The sequence below is a fragment of the Salmo trutta genome, chromosome 36 (genome assembly GCF_901001165.1).
Source record: "Salmo trutta chromosome 36, fSalTru1.1, whole genome shotgun sequence".
Lineage (NCBI taxonomy): Eukaryota > Metazoa > Chordata > Actinopteri > Salmoniformes > Salmonidae > Salmo > Salmo trutta.
Window position 1 is genome coordinate 2741191 of NC_042992.1, and position 20081 is coordinate 2761271.

Genomic DNA, 20081 nt, shown 5'->3' on the forward strand with positions numbered 1-20081 from the left:
GCTTGAGAGAGAGAGAGAGAGAGAGAGAGGAGAGAGAGAGAGAGAGAGAGAGAGAGAGGGGTGAGAGAGAGAGAGAGAGAGGGGCGGTGAGAGAGAGGGAGTGAGAGAAAGATGGAGGGCGCTCCCGACTCTCTTTGTTCATGGTGGCGGTCAAGCCTGTTTTTTTTTTTTTTCAAGCATCTTGTTCGCCAATGACCATGGAACTTGTCCATGGTGACATTTCTCCCCTTGCCGATGTAAGGTTCCACAAACCTCATCACCCCGTCTCTCTGACGCTCCCTCACCTCTCCCCAATCTGGATATTTTCCCAGATATTGAAAGCCGTTCAGCGTGGACAATTATGCACTCTCTCTCACTGTGTAGCCTATCCCAGTAGGCCAGAAGAGACTGATAAGACTGCTGTCATTCAGTGGACTGATATAGGGAACATACTTTTACCATTTAGAGATTATAGAACAGATTATTACAATAGAATGTCCCGTACTGTTCTTCATTCACAATTGGTGATTACATAATTATTCCTCGTTCGCTTCCCTTCACTCATCAATCTCCCTCATCATATATTTACTTCATGTATTTCATCTGTTGCTATATGTGTGGAATTAGTTTAGGTTCAGTTTAGGTTTAGTTTCCAGGAAATTATCGGGGGGGGGGAATTATCAGCTGGGCACTTTCAACTACTGGGAGAAGGAATGTAGCAGCCCCAACTGTTGGGAGAAGGAACGTAGCAGCCCTAACTGTTGGGAGAAGGAGCGTAGCAGTCTTATCTGTTGGGAGAAGGAGCGTAGCAGCCCTTACTGTTGGGAGAAGGAGCATAGCAGACCTAACTGTTGGGAGAAGGAGCGTAGCAGGCCCAACTGTTGGGAGAAGGAGCGTAGCAGTCTTATCTGTTGGGAGAAGGAGCGTAGCAGCCCTAACTGTTGGGAGAAGGAACGTAGCAGACCTAACTGTTGGGAGAAGGAGCGTAGCAGCCCTAACTGTTGGGAGAAGGAGCGTAGCAGACCTAACTGTTGGGAGAAGGAGCGTAGCAGTCTTATCTGTTGGGAGAAGGAGCGTAGCAGCCCTAACTGTTGGGAGAAGGAGCCTAGCAGCCCTAACTGTTGGGAGAAGGAACGTAGCAGACCCAACTGTTGGGAGAAGGAACGTAGCAGCCCTAACTGTTGGGAGAAGGAGCGAAGCAGACCTAACTGTTGGGAGAAGGAACGTAGCAGACCTAACTGTTGGGAGAAGGAGCGTAGCAGCCCTAACTGTTGGGAGAAGGAGCGTAGCAGCCCTAACTGTTGGGAGAAGGAGCGTAGCAGCCCTAACTGTTGGGAGAAGGAACGTAGCAGCCCTAACTGTTGGGAGAAGGAGCGTAGCAGACTTAACTGTTGGGAGAAGGAACGTAGCAGACCTAACTGTTGGGAGAAGGAGCGTAGCAGCCCTAACTGTTGGGAGAAGGAACATAGCAGACCTAACTGTTGGGAGAAGGAGCGTAGCAGCCCTAACTGTTGGGAGAAGGAGCGTAGCAGACCTAACTGTTGGGAGAAGGAGCGTAGCAGCCCTAACTGTTGGGAGAAGGAGCGTAGCAGCCCAACTGTTGGGAGAAGGAGCGTAGCAGCCCTAACTGTTGGGAGAAGGAGCGTAGCAGCCCTAACGGTTGGGAGAAGGAGCGTAGCAGACACATCTGTTGGGAGAAGGAATGTAGCAGCCCTAACTGTTGGGAGAAGGAGCGTAGCAGCCCTAACTGTTGGGAGAAGGAGCGTAGCAGCCCTAACTGTTGGGAGAAGGAGCGTAGCAGACCTAACTGTTGGGAGAATGAGCGTAGCAGACCTAACTGTTGGGAGAAGGAGCGTAGCAGACACATCTGTTGGGAGAAGGAGCGTAGCAGCCACATCTATTGGGAGAAGGAACGTAGCAGACCCAACTGTTGGGAGAAGGAACGTAGCAGCCACATCTGTTGGGAGAAGGAACGTAGCAGCCCTAACTGTTGGGAGAAGGAGCGTAGCAGCCCTAACTGTTGGGAGAAGGAGCGTAGCAGCCCCAAATTTGGGGAGAAGGAGCGTAGCAGACCCATCTGTTGGGAGAAGGAGCGTAGCAGACACATCTGTTGAGAGAAGGAGCGTAGCAGTCTCATCTGTTGGGAGAAGGAGCGTAGCAGCCCTAACTGTTGGGAGAAGGAGCGTAGCAGCCCTAACTGTTGAGAGAAGGAGCGTAGCAGGCCCAACTGTTGGGAGAAGGAGCGTAGCAGCCCTAACTGTTGGGAGAAGTAGCGTAGCAGCCCTAACTGTTGGGAGAAGGAACGTAGCAGACCCAACTGTTGGGAGAAGGAACATAGCAGCCCCAACTGTTGGGAGAAGGAGCGTAGCAGCCCTAACTGTTGGGAGAAGGAGCGTAGCAGACCCAACTGTTGGGAGAAGGAGCGTAGCAGCCCTAACTGTTGGGAGAAGGAGCGTAGCAGCCACATCTTTTGGGAGAAGGAGTGTAGCAGCCCTAACTGTTGGGAGAAGGAGCGTAGCAGCCCTAACTGTTGGGAGAAGGAGCGTAGCAGCCCTAACTGTTGGGAGAAGGAGCGTAGCAGCCACATCTTTTGGGAGAAGGAGCGTAGCAGTCTTATCTGTTGGGAGAAGGAGCGTAGCAGACCTATCTGTTGGGAGAAGGAACGTAGCAGACCCAACTGTTGGGAGAAGGAGCGTAGCAGCCCTAACTGTTGGGAGAAGGAGCGTAGCAGCCCTAACTGTTGGGAGAAGGAGCGTAGCAGACCTAACTGTTGGGAGAAGGAGCGTAGAAGACCTAACTGTTGGGAGAAGGAGCGTAGCAGCCCTAACTGTTTGGAGAAGGAGCGTAGCAGCCCTAACTGTTGGGAGAAGGAGCGTAGCAGACCTAACTGTTGGGAGAAATGCGTAGCAGACCTAACTGTTGGGAGAAGGAACGTAGCAGCCCTAACTGTTGGGAGAAGGAGGGTAGCAGACCTATCTGTTGGGAGAAGGAACGTAGCAGACCCAACTGTTGGGAGAAGGAGCGTAGCAGCCCTAACTGTTGGGAGAAGGAGCGTAGCAGCCCTAACTGTTGGGAGAAGGAGCGTAGCAGACCTAACTGTTGGGAGAAGGAGCGTAGCAGACCTAACTGTTGGGAGAAGGAGCGTAGCAGCCCTAACTGTTGGGAGAAGGAGCGTAGCAGCCCTAACTGTTGGGAGAAGGAGCGTAGCAGACCTAACTGTTGGGAGAAGGAGCGTAGCAGACCTATCTGTTGGGAGAATGATGGGCAACGGGGGGAAACCATTTTAAAAAATGACTCTCCTAAAACTGGTTATAACTCCAGTTCTGTTTGTGATGATAAGATCCTAACACCAACCGTGTTACACCCTGATCTGTTTCACCTGTCTTTGTGATTGTCTCCATCCCCCCTCCAGGTGTCACCCGTCTTCCCCATTATCCCCTGTGTATTTATACCTGTGTTCTCTGTTTGTCTGTTGCCAGTTCGTCTTGTTTGTCAAGTCAACCAGCTTTTTTTCTATCAACTCCAGTCTCTCTTTTCTCGTCCTCCTGGTTTTGACCCTTGCATGTCCTGACTCTGAGTCTGCCTGACCCCTCTGCCTGTCCCCGACCCTGAGCCTGCCTGCCGTCCTGTACCTTTGACCCTGTTGCTGTAATAAACATTGTTACTTCGACACAGTCTGCATCTGTGTCTTACCTTTATCCAGATAGACAGTGTGTTATTTATACTGATTTTGGGAAAAGTCAAGAACGGAGGGGGACATGACTTAAAAAAATGGCAGAGTAATAAAACAATTATAATCATGAGCAGTCAAGATGACGGTTCTAGTGTTAATGGCTGCGATAGGAGAAAACTGAGGATGGATCAACAACAGTATAGTTAACTCCACAATAGTAACCTAAATGACAGAGTGAAAAGAAGAAAGCCTGTAGAGAATGCACATTATCCAAAACATGTATCCTGTTTAAAAGAAGGAACTAAAATAAAACTGCAAAGAATGTGGCAAACAAATTAACTCTATATCCTGAGTACAAAGGATTATGGGGCAAATTCAACACAACACATCACTGAGTACCATTATTCATATGTTCAAGCATGGTGGTGGCTGCATCATGTTATGGGTATGCTTGTCATCGGAGTTGTCTAATTACAGTTTTGACTTAAATTGGCTTGAAAATCTGTGGCAAGAATTGAAAATTGCTGTCTAGCAATGATCAACAATGACCTTGAAAGAGCTTGAAGAATTTTTTAAAATAATAATGTGCAAGTATTGTACATTCCTGGTGTGTAAAGCTCTTAGAGACTAACCCAGAAAGACTCACATCTGTAATCGCTGCTAAAGGTGATTCTAACATGTATTGACTGAGGGGTATGAATACTTACGTCATTTAGGTAAGTGTTCCAAGAACATTGGGACAGTGATACTATTTTTTATTGTTTTGGCACTGTACTCCAGCACTTTGGATTTGAAATGATAAATTATGTATTGTCTCATTTTGGAGTCACTTTTATTGTACATTTTTCTAAACCCTTTTAGACTTGTTATATATCATACCCCCAAGACATGCTATCCTCCACTGTTATTGTAATTGTGAGTGTAACGGTTGTCGTCGGGAATGGAGGACCAAAACGCAGCAGGAATGTGGATGCTCATCTTGTATTTAATTTAAATAAAAGAGAACACAAAAATAACAAACGAAGAACGCACGAACAACAAAACAGTCTTGTCATGCACACTCAGCAAAACAAGAAACAATCTCCCACAACACTACACCAAACAATTACCCATATATAGGACTCTCAATCAGAGGCAACGAGAAAGCACCTGCCTCCAATTGAGAGTCCAACCCCCCATTAACCTACACCTAGAAATACCACAAACCAGAAAGAACATAGAAATACAAAACATAGAACATAGACCAAAACCTGGAAATAATAAATCAAACACCCTACTACATAAATCACCACCCCGAACCACATAAACAAAATACCCTCTGCCACGCCCTGACCAAACTACAATAACAAATAACCCTTATACTGGTCAGGACGTGACAGTGTCACAGAATATGTCATACTTGTCGTTGAATATGTCGTACATGAGAGAGAAGGACCAAGGCGCAGCGGAAGCGTGGACACTCATTCTTTAATTTTCAAAAAAAGGAGTAGAGCATCCACTGAAAAAACAATAAACACCACAGTGACAGTCTTACAGGCATACAAAACGCAGTGTAAAAACAACCACCCACAAACCCCAGTGACAAACATACTCCTACATATATGACTCCCAATCAGGAACAACGATCCCCAGCTGTTCCTGATCAGGAGTCACAAGATACACAGAACAATCAAACACACACACAAGACTGCCACGTCCTGACCCCAAAACTAAAACACTAGCTCCATCTGCTGGTCAGGACGTGACAGACAGTGAGAGGTTAGCATGTAATGTAGAAGTGTTTAGAAACATATTCTTTTCTTATTTACAATAAAAGTGACTCCAAAATGACACAATATATTATTTACCATTAATTTCTATTATGCACACAATAATCTTTAACACAACCAAAACAAACAGCAAATGAATCCAACAAGTTTGTAGAGTCACAACCTTGATGTAATCATTGCTTGCTAGGAATACAGGACCAAATACTAAACTCGTGACTAATTTAATACACACACTGTAAGTGAATTTGTCCTAATACTTTTGGTCTGCTAATATGGGTGGACTATGTACAAAATGTGCTGTAATTTCTAAACAGTTCACCAGATATGGATAAAAATTCCTGACAGTTTGCACTTTAACCTCATAGTCAGTGTGCTGGAGTACAGAGCCAAAATAACAACAATTGTGTCACTATCTCAATACTTTTGTGGCTCACTGGGGCTCCCGAGTGGCGCAGCGTTCTAAGGCACTGAATCTTAGTGTACGAAGTGTCACTACAGTCCCTGGTTCAATCCCAGGCTGTATCACATCCGGCAGTGTTTGGGAGTCCCATAGGGCGGCGTACAATTGGCCCAGCGTTGTCCGGGGTAGGCCGGCATTGTAAATAAGAATTTATTCTTAACTGACTTGCCTGCCTAGTTAAATAAAGGTTCAATACATTTTTGTAACAATTCTGTATTTAATTTTTCAATACATTTGCAAACATTTCTAAACACATGTTTGAACTACATTTCAGCCATTTTGAATTCAGGCGGTAACAAAATGAGGAATATGTCAAGTAGAGGAATTGTTCTGAAGGCACTGTACTTTATATTATTGTTTTGCTCAGAGGGCCAAATGAAATCACCCAAGGGCCAATTGAAATCACACATGGGCCAAATTAAATCACCCACGGGCCAAATTCATCCCGTGAGCCACCAGTTGGGGAATCCTGGTATTCACCGTCCAACAGAATGCTTACTTGCAGGTTTCTTGTCGACAATGCAACTACCATAAGTGAAATATATCAACAAAATACCTCTCAGCTCCCCAGACAATGAATGTTAGGTACATCAAAAGGGATAATGCTATACCTTACCTTACCTTACCTCTTGTGCGAGAACTTGGATTCATCAATCACCACCAATCTCCGTAGAGAACTTGGATTCATCAATCATCACCAATCTCCGTAGAGAATTTGTCCCAATTTGGAAAACCTTCCTCCTCTCGAACCTCCTCAGGGCTTTGTTGCAGACCTTCTACAATGAGAGGTAAGACAAATGTTAGTGATATGAGAAGACTTGAGTGTCCCAGAGAAGCATGACTCTTACCGAAATCAAATCTCACTTAGGGTCCCAAATCGTCTTGAGCTGACATTGCTTCTGTCTCATGTGGAAATACACTTTAATGGAAGTTGTCACAAAATAACTGACTTTGAGTTTGTCTGTTGTTGGTATTTGAACTGTAATGCACTGTAAACATATTTATATTTGATAAAACATTCAGCCTATATTCAGTCAGCAAAACACGGTTTTAAAAAATTCCATCAGATTGAGTTATCAAAGTATTAAGTGACAAATTGATTATCAAAATAATTGTTATCTGCAGCTCTAAAAACAGTACTCAAAACACATTTGTAATAGTATATTATTTGCCTGAATGGTGTAGGCTCACAAGAATAATAAATTAGGGCAGCAGCAGTGGTGCAAGACTCCCCAGTCGTGCCATGCTGCCCTTCCCGACCTGCTACCATGACAAGTAACCTACATACCTGTAATGAAAAACTGGTCAAGATAGGTGGCAAAAAAAGCTAAAGGTTGTAAATCTCGGGAAAAGACGCTTTTGGCTGTCCTGTAAATAATGCATGAAATATCCCAAAAGCCTGATTTATTAAAAACACCCTTTTACATACAGTTTGTAAGTGAGCAACAAAAAAATACTCTGATTCAATATAGGTAAACAAAGGCTGGTGGCTTTTTCAGAATAGCTCGTGATTCTGTGTTGATCGACAACTGTAACAATCACAATGCACCACTCACCTTTCTCAGGCTTCTCTTCATTCTTGTCAGGGTCCTTGAGCTCTGTGCAATGCCATCCTCTATCATATCAACTTGCCTCAAGTGTAGTCCCTGTTCAAATCTGCAATATTGCAATCAAATAAATGAACACACCAGATCAATAGTACAGTGAGGGAAAAAAGTATTTGATCCCCTGCTGATTTTGTACGTTTGCCCACTGACAAAGAAATGATCAGTCTATAATTTTAATGGTAAGTTTATTTGAACAGTGAGAGACAGAATAACAACAAAAAAATCCAGAAAAACGCATGTCAAAAATGTTATAAATTGATTTGCATTTTAATGAGGGAAATGAGTATTTGACCCCTCTGCAAAACATGACTTAGTACGTGGTGGCAAAACCCTTGTTGGCAATCACAGAGGTCAGACGTTTCTTGTAGTTGGCCACCAGGTTTGCACATATCTCAGGAGGGATTTTGTCCCACTCCTCTTTGCAGATCTTCTCCAAGTCATTAAGGTTTCGAGGCTGACGTTTGGCAACTCGAACCATCAGCTCCCTTCACAGATTTTCTATGGGATTACGGTCTGGAGACTGGCTAGGCCATTCCAGGACCTTAATGTGCTTCTTCTTGAGCCACTCCTTTGTTGCCTTGGCCGTGTGTTTTGGGTCATTGTCATGCTGGAATACCCATCCACGACCCATTTTCAATGCCCTGGCTGAGGGAAGGAGGTTCTCACCCAAGATTTGACGGTACGTGGTCCATCGTCCCTTTGATGCGGTGAAGTTGTCCTGTCCCCTTAGCAGAAAAACACCCCCAAAGCATAATGTTTCCAGCTCCATGTTTGACGGTGGAGATGGTGTTCTTGGGGTCATAGGCAGCATTCCTCCTCCTCCAAACACGGCGAGTTGAGTTGATGCCAAAGAGCTCCATTTTGGTCTCATTTGACCACAACACTTTCACACAGTTGTCCTCTGAATCTGCCAATGAGGATGTGGTGATTGACAGAGTCGAAAGCCTTGGCCAGGTCAATGAATATGGCCACACAGTATTGTTTCTTATCGATGGCGGTTAAGATATTGTTTAGGACCTTGAGCGTGGCTGAGGTGCACCCATGACCAGCTCTGAAACCAGATTGCATAGCAGAGAAGGTGCGGTGGGATTTGAAATGGTCGGTAATCTGTTTGTTGACTTGGCTTTCGAAGACTTTAGAGAGGCAGGGTAGGATAGATAAAGGTCTGTAGCAGTTTGGGTCAAGAGTGTCCCCCACTTTGAAGAGGGGGATGACCGCAGCTGCTTTCCAATCTTTGGGAATCTCAGACGACACTAAAGAGAGGTTGAACAGGCTAGTAATAGGGGTTGCAACAATTTCGGCAGATCATTTTAGAAAGGATGGGTCCAAATTGTCTCGCCCGGCTGATTTGTAGGGGTCCAGATTTTGCAGCTCTTTCAGAATATCAGCTGACTGGATTTGGGAGAAGGAGAAATGGGGAAGGCTTGGGCGAGTTACTGTGGGGGGGTGCAGCGCTGTTGACCGGGGTAGGGGTAGCCAGGTGGAAAGCATGGCCAGCCATAGAAAAATGCTTATTGAAATTCTCAATTATAGTGGATTTATCAGTGGTGACAGAGTTTCCTATCCTCAGTGCATTGGGCAGCTGGGAGGAGGTGCTCTTATTCTACAAGGACTTTACAGTGTCCCAGAACTTTTTAGAGTTTGTGTTGCAGGAAGCAAATTTCTGCTTGAAAAAGCCAGCCTTGGCTTTTCTAACTGCCTGTGTATATTGGGTTCTAACTTCCCTGAAAAGTTGCATATCACGGGGCTGTTTGATGCTAATACAGAACGCCACATTATGTTTTTGTGTTGGTTAAGGGAAGTCAGGTCTGGAGTGAACCAAGGGCTATATCTGTTCTTGGTTCTACATTTCTTGAATGGGGCATGCTTATTCAAGATGGTGAGGAAGGCATTTAAAAAAATAACCAAGCATCCTCTACTGAAGGGATGAGGTCAATATCCTTCCAGGATACCCGGGCCAGGTCGATTAGAAAGGCCTGCTCGCTGAAGTGTTTCAGGGAGCGTTTGACAGAGATGAGTGGAGGTCGTTTGACTACTGACCCATTACGGATGCAGGCAATGAGGTGATCGCTGAGATCTTGGTTGAAAACAGCGGAGGTGTATTTAGAGGGCAAGTTGGTTAGGATGATATCTATGAGTGTCTACGGCTTTGGGGTGGTACCTGGTAGGTTCATTGATAATTTGTGTGAGATTGAGGGCATCAAGCTTAGATTGTAGTGTGGCTGGGGTGTTAAGCATGTCCCAGTTTAGGTCACCTAGCAGCACGAGCTCTGAAGATAGGTGGGGGCAATCAGTTCACATATGGTGTCCAGAGCACAGCTGGGGGCAGAGGGTGGTCTATAGCAGGCGGCAACGGTGAGAGACTTGTTTTTAGAGAGGTGGATTTTTAAAGGTAGAAGTTCAAATTGTTTGGGTACAGACCTGGATAGGAGGACAGAACTCTGCAGGCTATCTCTGCAGTAGATTGCAACACCGCCCCCTTTGGCCGTTCTATCTTGTCTGAAAATGTTGTAGTTAGGGATGGAGATTTCAGAGTTTTTGGTGGTCTTCCTAAGCCAGTATTCAGACACGGCTAGGACATCCGGGTTGGCAGAGTGTGCTAAAGCAGTGAATATAACAAACTTAGGGAGGAGGCTTCTAATGTTAACATGCATGAAACCAAGGCTATTACGGTTACAGAAGTCATCAAAAGAGAGCGCCTGGGGAGTAGGAGTGGAGCTAGGCACTACAGGGCCTGTATTCACCTCTACATCACCAGAGGAACAGAGGAAGAGTAGGGTAAGGGTACGGGAAAGATATGAGAATTTGGTCGCCCAGGACGTCCGGAACAGAGAGTAAAAGGAGCAGGTTTCTGGGGGCGATAAAATAGTTTCAAGGTATAATGTACATACAAAGGTATGGTAGGATGTGAATACAGTGGCGGTAAACCTAGGCATTGAGTGATGATGAGAGAGATATTGTCTCTAGAAACATCATTGAAACCAGAAGATGTCATAGCATGTGTGGGTGGTCACAACTTGCAGACTTGTTTACGCTGCTGTGCGTTTTTGTTGCCGATCTTACTTTGCTACCTAACGGTTTTTACTTTTTCATTACCGTATATTTTTACTTTTTACCATCACTCAACTTTTTTCATTCAACTTTCTTACCCCGGAGGTTTTATCTGGACATGGTTCGTTAGGACTTCAAACAGCCGAAGCTAAGTAACATTAACATGATGCCTTCTAATTGCAGTCGTTGTACTTATAATATACAGGAGAACGATCGCCTTACGGCAAGGATAGCTGTGCTGCAAGCCCAGCTTCAGACGCAATCGTTAGGCAAGGGTAATTTCAGTGTAGGAAAGGATGAAACAGCGTCTGTGCCACCAGCAAGTACAGATAGTAACGTTAGTATAAACCCCTTCGCACGGTCCCCGCAGCCGGACAACTTTCTCATGGCTTCTGGAGGGAAACGCTGTAGGAATGCTCAACCGGTGTCGCTTATTCAGCCAACAGAAACTTTCAACCGGTTCTCCCCATTAAGTGAGTCGGAGTCGGAGGCCGAGACTTCTCTGGTCTCTACTCCTCCCCCTGTGGGGTCTGAGACGCCGACGGCTCCCACCATTAGCTCTGACAAATTGAAAACCCTAGTCATTGGCGACTCCATTACCCGCAGTATTAGACTTAAAACGAATCATCCAGCGATCATACACTGTTTACCAGGGGGCAGGGCTACCGACGTTAAGGCTAATCTAAAGACGGTGCTGGCTAAAGCTAAAACTGGCGAGTGTAGAGAGTATAGAGATATTGTTATCCACGTCGGCACCAACGATGTTAGGATGAAACAGTCAGAGGTCACCAAGCGCAACATAGCTTCAGCGTGTAAATCAGCTAGAAAGATGTGTCGGCATCGAGTAATTGTCTCTGGCCCCCTCCCAGTTAGGGGGAGTGATGAGCTCTACAGCAGAGTCTCACAACTCAATCGCTGGATGAAAACTGTGTTCTGCCCCTCCCAAAAGATAGAATTTGTAGATAACTGGCCCTCTTTCTGGGACTCACCCACAAACAGGACCAAGCCTGGCCTGTTGGGGGAGTGACGGACTCCATCCTAGCTGGAGGGGTGCTCTCATCTTATCTACGAACATAGACAGGGCTCTAACTCCTCTAGCTCCAGAATGAAATAGGGTGCAGGCCAGGCAGCAGGCTGTTAGCCAGCCTGCCCGCTTAGTGGAGTCTGCCATTAGCACAGTCAGCGAAGTCAGCTCAGCTTTCCCCATTGAGAGTGTCTCTGTGCCTCGATCTAGGTTGGGCAAAATTAAAAATGGCATTGTTCGCTTTAGTAATCTCACTAGTATAAAGACCTCCTCCATTCCTGCCATTATTGAAAGAGATTGTGATACTTCACATCTCAAAATTGGGATACTTAATGTTAGATCCCTCACTTCCAAGGCAGTTATAGTCAATGAACTAATCACTGATCATAATCTTGATGTGATTGGCCTGACTGAAACATGGCTTAAGCCTGATGAATTTACTGTCTTAAATGAGGCCTCACCCCCTGGTTACACTAGTGACCATACCCCCCGTGCATCCGGCAAAGGCGGAGGTGTTGCTAACATCTACGATAGCAAATTTCAATTTACCAAAAAAAACAATGACGTTTTCGTCTTTTGAGCTTCTAGTCATGAAATCTATGCAGCCTACTCACTCACTTTTTATAGCTACTGTTTACAGGCCTCCTGGGCCATATGCAGTGTTCCTCACTGAGTTCCCTGAATTCCTATCGGATCTTGTAGTCATAGCAGATAATATTCTAATTTTTGGTGACTTTAACATTCACATGGAAAAGTCCACAGACCCACTCCAAAAGGCTTTCGGAGCCATCATCGACTCAGTGGGTTTTGTCCAACATGTCTCTGGACCTACTCACTGCCACAGTCATACTCTGGACCTAGTTTTGTCCCATGGAATAAATGTTGTGGATCTTAATGTTTTTCCTCATAATCCTGGATTATCGGACTACCATTTTATTGCGTTTACAATTGCAACAAATAATCTGCTCAGACCCCAACCAAGGAGCATTAAAAGTCGTGCTATAAATTCTCAGACAACCCAAAGATTCCTTGATGCCCTTCCAGACTCCCTCTGCCTACCCAAGGACGTCAGAGGACAAAAATCAGTTAACCACCTAACCGAGAAACTCAATTTAACCTTGCGCAATACCCTAGATGCAGTTGCACCCCTAAAAATTAAAAACATCTGTCATAAGAAACTAGCTCCCTGGTATACAGAAAATACACGAGCTCTGAAGCAAGCTTCCAGAAAATTGGAACGAAATGGCACCACACCAAACTGGAAGTCTTCCGACTAGCTTGGAAAGACAGTACCGTGCAGTATCGAAGAGCCCTCACTGCTGCTCGATCATCCTATTTTTCCAACTTAATTGAGGAAAATAAGAACAATCCGAAATTTCTTTTTGATACTGTCGCAAAGCTAACTAAAAAGCAGCATTCGCAAATGGAGGATGGCTTTCACTTCAGCAGTAATAAATTTATGAACTTCTTTGAGGAAAAGTTCATGATCATTAGAAAGCAAATTACGGACTCCTCTTTAAATCTGGGTATTCCTCCAAAGCTCCATTGTCCTGAGTCTGCACAACTCTGCCAGGACCTTGGCTCAAGGGAGATACTAAAGTGTTTTAGTACTATATCTCTTGACACAATGATGAAAATAATCATGGCCTCCAAACCCTCAAGCTGCATACTGGACCCTATTCCAACTAAACTACTGAAAGAGCTGCTTCCTGTGCTTGGCCCTCCTATGTTGAACATAATAAACGGCTCTCTATCCACCGGATGTGTACCAAGCTCACTAAAAGTGGCAGTAATAAAGCCTCTCTTGAAAAAGCCGAATCTTGACCCAGAAATGATAAAAAACTATCGGCCTATATCGAATCTTCCATTCCTCTCAAAAATGTTAGAAAAACCTGTTGCACAGCAACTCACTGCCTTCCTGAAGACAAACAATGTATACGAAACGCTTCAGTCTGGTTTTAGACCCCATCATAGCACTGAGACTGCACTTGTGAAGGTGGTAAATGACCTTTTAATGACGTCAGACCGAGGCTCTGCATCTGTCCTTGTGCTCCTAGGTCTTAGTGCCGCTTTTGATACCATCGATCACCACATTCTTTTGGAGAGATTGGAAACCCAAATTGGTCTACATGGACAAGTTCTGGCCTGGTTTAGATCTTATCTGTCGGAAAGATATCAGTTTGTCTCTGTGAATGGTTTGTCCTCTGACAAATCAATTGTAAATTTCGGTGTTCCTCAAGGTTCCGTTTTAGGACCACTATTGTTTTCACTATATATTTTACCTCTTGGGGATGTCATTCGAAAACATAATGTTAAATTTCACTGCTATGCGGACGACACACAGCTGTACATTTCAATGAAACATGGTGAAGCTCCAAAATTGCCCTCGCTAGAAGCCTGTGTTTCAGACAAGGAAGTGGATGGCTGCAAACATTCTACTTTTAAACTCGGACAAAACAGAGATGCTTGTTCTAGGTCCCAAGAAACAAAGAGATCTTCTGTTCAATGTGACAATTAATCTGGATGGTTGTACAGTCGTCTCAAATAAAACTGTGAAGGACCTCGGTGTTACTCTGGACCCTGATCTCTCTTTTGAAGAACATATCAAGACTGTTTCAAGGACAGCTTTTTTCCATCTACGTAACATTGCAAAAAATCAGAAACTTCCTGTCCAAAAATGATGCAGAAAAATTAATCCATGCTTTTGTTACTTCTAGGCTGGACTACTGCAATGCTCTACTTTCCGGCTACCCGGATAAAGCACTAAACAAACTTCAGTTAGTGCTAAATACGGCTGCTAGAATCCTGACTAGAACCAACAAATTTGATCATATTACTCCAGTGCTAGCCTCCCTACACTGGCTTCCTGTTAAGGCAAGGGCTGATTTCAAGGTTTTACTGCTAACCTACAAAGCATTACATGGGCTTGCTCCTACCTATCTTTCCGATTTGGTCCTGCCGTACATACCTACACGTACGCTACGGTCACAAGACGCAGGCCTCCTAATTGTCCCTACAATTTCTAAGCAAACGGCTGGAGGTAGGGCTTTCTCCTATAGAGCTCCATTTTTATGGAATGGTCTGCCTACCCATGTGAGAGACGTAGACTCAGTCTCAACCTTTAAGTCTTTACTGAAGACTTATCTCTTCAGTAGGTCCTATGATTAAGTGTAGTCTGGCCCAGGAGTGTGAAGGTGAACGGAAAGGCTGGAGCAACGAACCGCCCTTGCTGTCTCTGCCTTGCCGGTTCCCCTCTTTCCACTGGGATTCTCTGCCTCTAACCCTATTACAGGGGCTGAGTCACTGACTTACTGGTGTTCTTCCATGCCGTCCATGGGAGGGGTGCGTCACTTGAGTGGGTTGAGTCACTGACGTGGTCTTCCTGTCTGGGTTGGCGCCCCCCCCTTGGGTTGTGCCATGGCGGAGATTTTGTGGGCTATACTCGGCCTTGTCTTCGGACGGTAAGTTGGTGGTTGTAGACATCCCTCTAGTGGTGTGGGGGCTGTGCTTTGGCAAAGTGGGTGGGGTTATATCCTGCCTGTTTGTCCCTGTCCGGGGGTATCATCGGATGGGGCCACAGTGTCTTCTGATCCCTCCTGTCTCAGCCTCCAGTATTTATGCTGCAGTAGTTTATGTGCCAGGGGGCTAGGGTCAGTCTGTTTCATCTGGAGTATTCTCTTGTCTTATCCGGTGTCCTGTGTGAATTTAAATATGCTCTCTCTAATTCTCTCTTTCTCTCTTTCTTTCTTTCTCTCGGAGGACCTGAGCCCTAGAACCATGCCTCGGGACTACCTGGCATGATGACTCCTTGCTGTCCCCAGTCCACCTGGCCATGCTGATGCTCCAGATTCAACTGTTCTGCCTGCGGCTACGGAACCCTGACCTGTTCAACGGACGTGCTTGTTGCACCCTCGACAACTACAATGATTATTATTATTTGACCATGCTGGTCATTTATGAACATTTTAACATCTTGACCATGTTCTGTTATAATATCCACCCGGCACAGCCAGAAGAGGACTGGCCACCCCTCATAGCCTGGTTCCTCTCTAGGTTTCTTCCTAGGTTTTTGGCCTTTCTAGGGAGTTTTTCCTAGGGAGTTTTTCCTAGCCACCGTGCCTCTTTCACATGCATTGCTTGCTGTTTGGGGTTTTAGGCTGGGTTTCCGTACAGCACTTTGAGATTTCAGCTGATATACGAAGGGCTATATAAATACATTTGATTTGATTTGATTTGGTAGAACTGAGAGGTTGGATAAGGTATAATGGCTAGAGGCTCTACAGTGAAATAAGCCAATAAACACTAACCAGAACAGCAATGGTCAAGGCATATTGACATTAAGGAGAGGAATGCTTAGCCGAGTGATCCAGTGAGTAGTGAGGTCGGTTGGGGTCACGGCGATTCAGACGGCTAGCCGGGCCATGGGTAGCAAGTTGGCAGAAGATGGTCTGTTTTTAGCCACCTCGTGCGTTTCCGTCGGTAGATTAGTGGGGTTCCGTGTGGTAGAGGTGACCAATCCAATTGGCAAAATAGTTATAGTTATAGTGGCCCAAGAAAGAAAAAACCTATTCAGATAGCAGCCGATAAGACAGGTAACGATTAACAGCTAACGACAGCTAACGAGTATTCAGAATGTGACCTACCCCTTGCATTACGTTTTTATACTGGGGAGACCTGACCAATCACAACACACCTTATTGTAATCGGAATTGACACCAATTGTTTGTTGTTTGTGTACATGGATTTTTATAATGTCATATGTTTTGATGCTGTGATGTCGAGACTTTGGTCGGGGGCTGAGGTGGGCTGTTCTGCTGGATTCTCTGCGGGGGTGGCAAGCTCTCTAGTGGGTTGTTCTCTGTCACACACCATCCTCCCTCACCCTCTCCTCCAGCACTCTGATCCTCTCCTCTAGTGCTCTGTTCTTTCTCCTGCTCTTACTTTTTCTCCTGTTGATGTTGTCTCACCATAGTCCAGAGTTCAGATATGTCTCTCTCCACCTCCACCTCCAGCTCTCCGGGTCTGGTTGAGGGGGTTTTGTTGAGCAGGACAATTTTTTTGTGCTGACTGGATTGTGTTCACCTGCTGTTCCAGCTCCACCTGCTTTACCTCCAGCTGGGTGAATTTATCCTTCAGTTCAATTAGAGAGTAATACTTTGTGCTGGGAGGTTGACTTTCCGCTTGGGGTTGATCGTCTGTGTGCTTGTATAATGAAGAGGTCTGGTCTGACTCGCTCGGGATTGGGGTATCTTTCTCAAAAGAGCTCAGCAGGATAAGCTCTATCTCTATAAGACCAGCTGAAACTATTTGTGATTAACATGTAAAATTACTGTTCTTAACAGAGTAGGGTAGTTAAGCACTGTGCCATGCCAGGGGATGGTCTGGTTAATATAGCACTGTGCCAGGGGATGGTCTGGTTAATATAGCACTGTGCCATGCCAGGGGATGGTCTGGTTAATATAGCACTGTGCCATGCCAGGGGATGGTCTGGTTAATATAGCACTGTGCCAGGGGATGGTCTGGTTAATATAGCACTGTGCCATGCCAGGGGATGGTCTGGTTAATATAGCACTGTGCCATGCCATGGGATGGTCTGGTTAATATAGCACTGTGCCAGGGGATGGTCTGGTTAATATAGCACTGTGCCATGCCAGGGGATGGTCTGGTTAATATAGCACTGTGCCAGGGGATGGTCTGGTTAATATAGCACTGTGCCATGCCAGGGGATGGTCTGGTTAATATAGCACTGTGCCATGCCAGGGGATGGTCTGGTTAATATAGCACTGTACCAGGGGATGGTCTGGTTAATATAGCACTGTGCCATGCCAGGGGATGGTCTGGTTAATATAGCACTGTGCCATGCCAGGGGATGGTCTGGTTAATACAGCACTGTGCCAGGGGATGGTCTGGTTAATATAGCACTGTGCCATGCCAGGGGATGGTCTGTGTTAATATAGCACTGTGCCAGGGGATGGTCTGGTTAATATAGCACTGTGCCAGGGGATGGTCTGGTTAATATAACACTGTGCCAGGGGATGGTCTGGTTAATATAGCACTGTGTCATGCCAGGGGATGGTCTGGTTAATATAGCACTGTGCCAGGGGATGGTCTGGTTAATATAGCACTGTGCCAGGGGATGGTCTGTGTTAATACAGCACTGTGCCATGCCAGGGGATGGTCTGGTTAATATAGCACTGTGCCATGCCAGGGGATGGTCTGGTTAATATAGCACTGTGCCATGCCAGGGGATGGTCTGGTTAATATAGTACTGTGCCAGGGGATGGTCTGTGTTAATATAGCACTGTGTCATGCCAGGGGATGGTCTGTGTTAAAACTAACACAGTCTTTCCTCCCCTCTCTCTCTCTCTCTCTCTCCCCTTTCATTAAACTAACAGTCTTACCTCCCCTCTCTCTCTCCCCCCCTTTCATTAAACTAACAGTCTTATCACTCTCTCTCTCAATTCATTTCAATGTAAAGGCTTTATTGGCATTATTGCCAAAGCAAGAGAAATAGATAAACAAATGGGGATTTTTTTTTTAAATTGAATTATTAACAGTAAACTTTACACTGTTAAAAGTCTAAAGACATTTCAAATGTCATATCATGTGCAAACAGTTTAAGTACAAATGGGAAAATAAATATACATAAATACAGGTTGAATTTACAATGGTGTTTGTTCTTCACTGGTTGCCCTTTTCTTGTGGCAAATCTTACTGCTGTGATGGCACACTGGTATTTCACCCAGTAGATATGGGAGTTTATCAAGATTGGATTTGTTTTCTAATTCTTTGTGGATCTGTTTAATCTGAGGGAAATATGTGTCTCTAGTATGGTCATACATTTGGCAGGAGGTTAGGAAGTGCGACTCAGTTTCCACCTCATTTTGTGGGCAGTGTTGCACATAGCCTGTCTTCTCTTGAGAGCCAGGTCTGCCTACGGCGGCCTTTCTCAATAGCAAGGCTATGCTCACTGAGTCTGTGCATAGTCAAAGCTTTCTTTACAGTGGCCAGGTATTCTGGGCCAAATAACATTCTAGTTTGCTCTTGTTTTTTGTGAATTCTTTCTTTCCAATGTGTCAAGTAATTAAATGTTTGTTTTCTCATGATTTGTTTGGGTCCAATTGTGTTGCTCTTTCTCTCTCTCTCTCTCTCTCTCTCTCTCTCTTTCTCTTTTTTCCCTCCCAGTCTCCCTTTTCATTAAACTAACAGTATTACCTCTATCTCTCTCCCCTTTCATTAAACTAAGTCTTACCTTTCTCTCTCTCTCTATCTCTCTCTCTCTCTCTCTCTCTCTCTCTCTCCCATTCCTTAAACTAACACAGTCGAAGCCCTCTCCCTCTCTCTCCCTCTCTCTCTGTCTCGCTCTTGTTCATTAAACTAACACAGTCTTAGAGCCATATCTCTCTCTCTCTCTCTCCCCTTCCATTAAACTAACACAGGGAGGGGTTTATAGCACAACTGCAGAGCTACAGGGATTTAAACAGCAGAAGAAAAAAAAAATCTTAGCAGATTAAAAATGTATATTAATATTCACTAATCTCCATGAGTAAGTACATGTTTTATTTATTCACTTCTCATAAATTATCTTCTCGTTGTTTTTAAAAGGGTGTTTCAGCCAAACGGCGACCATGAGAGGACAACGGAATGGTCTGAACAGTTTATTGACCCTTCCCAATGCCGATTGCTGCTTCCTCCGCCCGTCAACCTCAATTACCTGGATGTTAGACGGCAACATTCAATTAAGACCCACTATTCCCACCATCATATTATATTGGTGTTGTGTTGCCTCCATCATATTATCTAGTGTTGTGTTGCCTCCATCATATTATCTGGTGTTGTGTTGCCTCCATCATATTATATGGTGTTGTGTTGCCTCCATCATATTATCTGGTGTTGTGTTGCCTCCATCATATTATCTGGTGTTGTGTTGCCTCCATCATATTATCTGGTGTTGTGTTGCCTCCATCATATTATATTGGTGTTGTGTTGCCTCCATCATATTATATGGTGTTGTGTTGCCTCCACCATATTATCTGGTGTTGTGTTGCCTCCACCATATTATATTGGTGTTGTGTTGCCTCCATCATATTATATTGGTGTTGTGTTGCCTCCATCATATTATACTGGTGTTGTGTTGCCTCCATCATATTATATTGGTGTTGTGTTGCCTCCATCATATTATCTGGTGTTGTGTTGCCTCCACCATATTATCTGGTGTTGTGTTGCCTCCACCATATTATATTGGTGTTGTGTTGCCTCCATCATATTATCTGGTGTTGTGTTGCCTCCATCATATTATATTGGTGTTGTGTTGCCTCCATCATATTATATTGGTGTTGTGTTGCCTCCATCATATTATATTGGTGTTGTGTTGCCTCCACCATATTATATTGGTGTTGTGTTGCCTCCATCATATTATCTGGTGTTGTGTTGCCTCCATCATATTATCTGGTGTTGTGTTGCCTCCATCATATTATATTGGTGTTGTGTTGCCTCCATCATATTATATGGTGTTGTG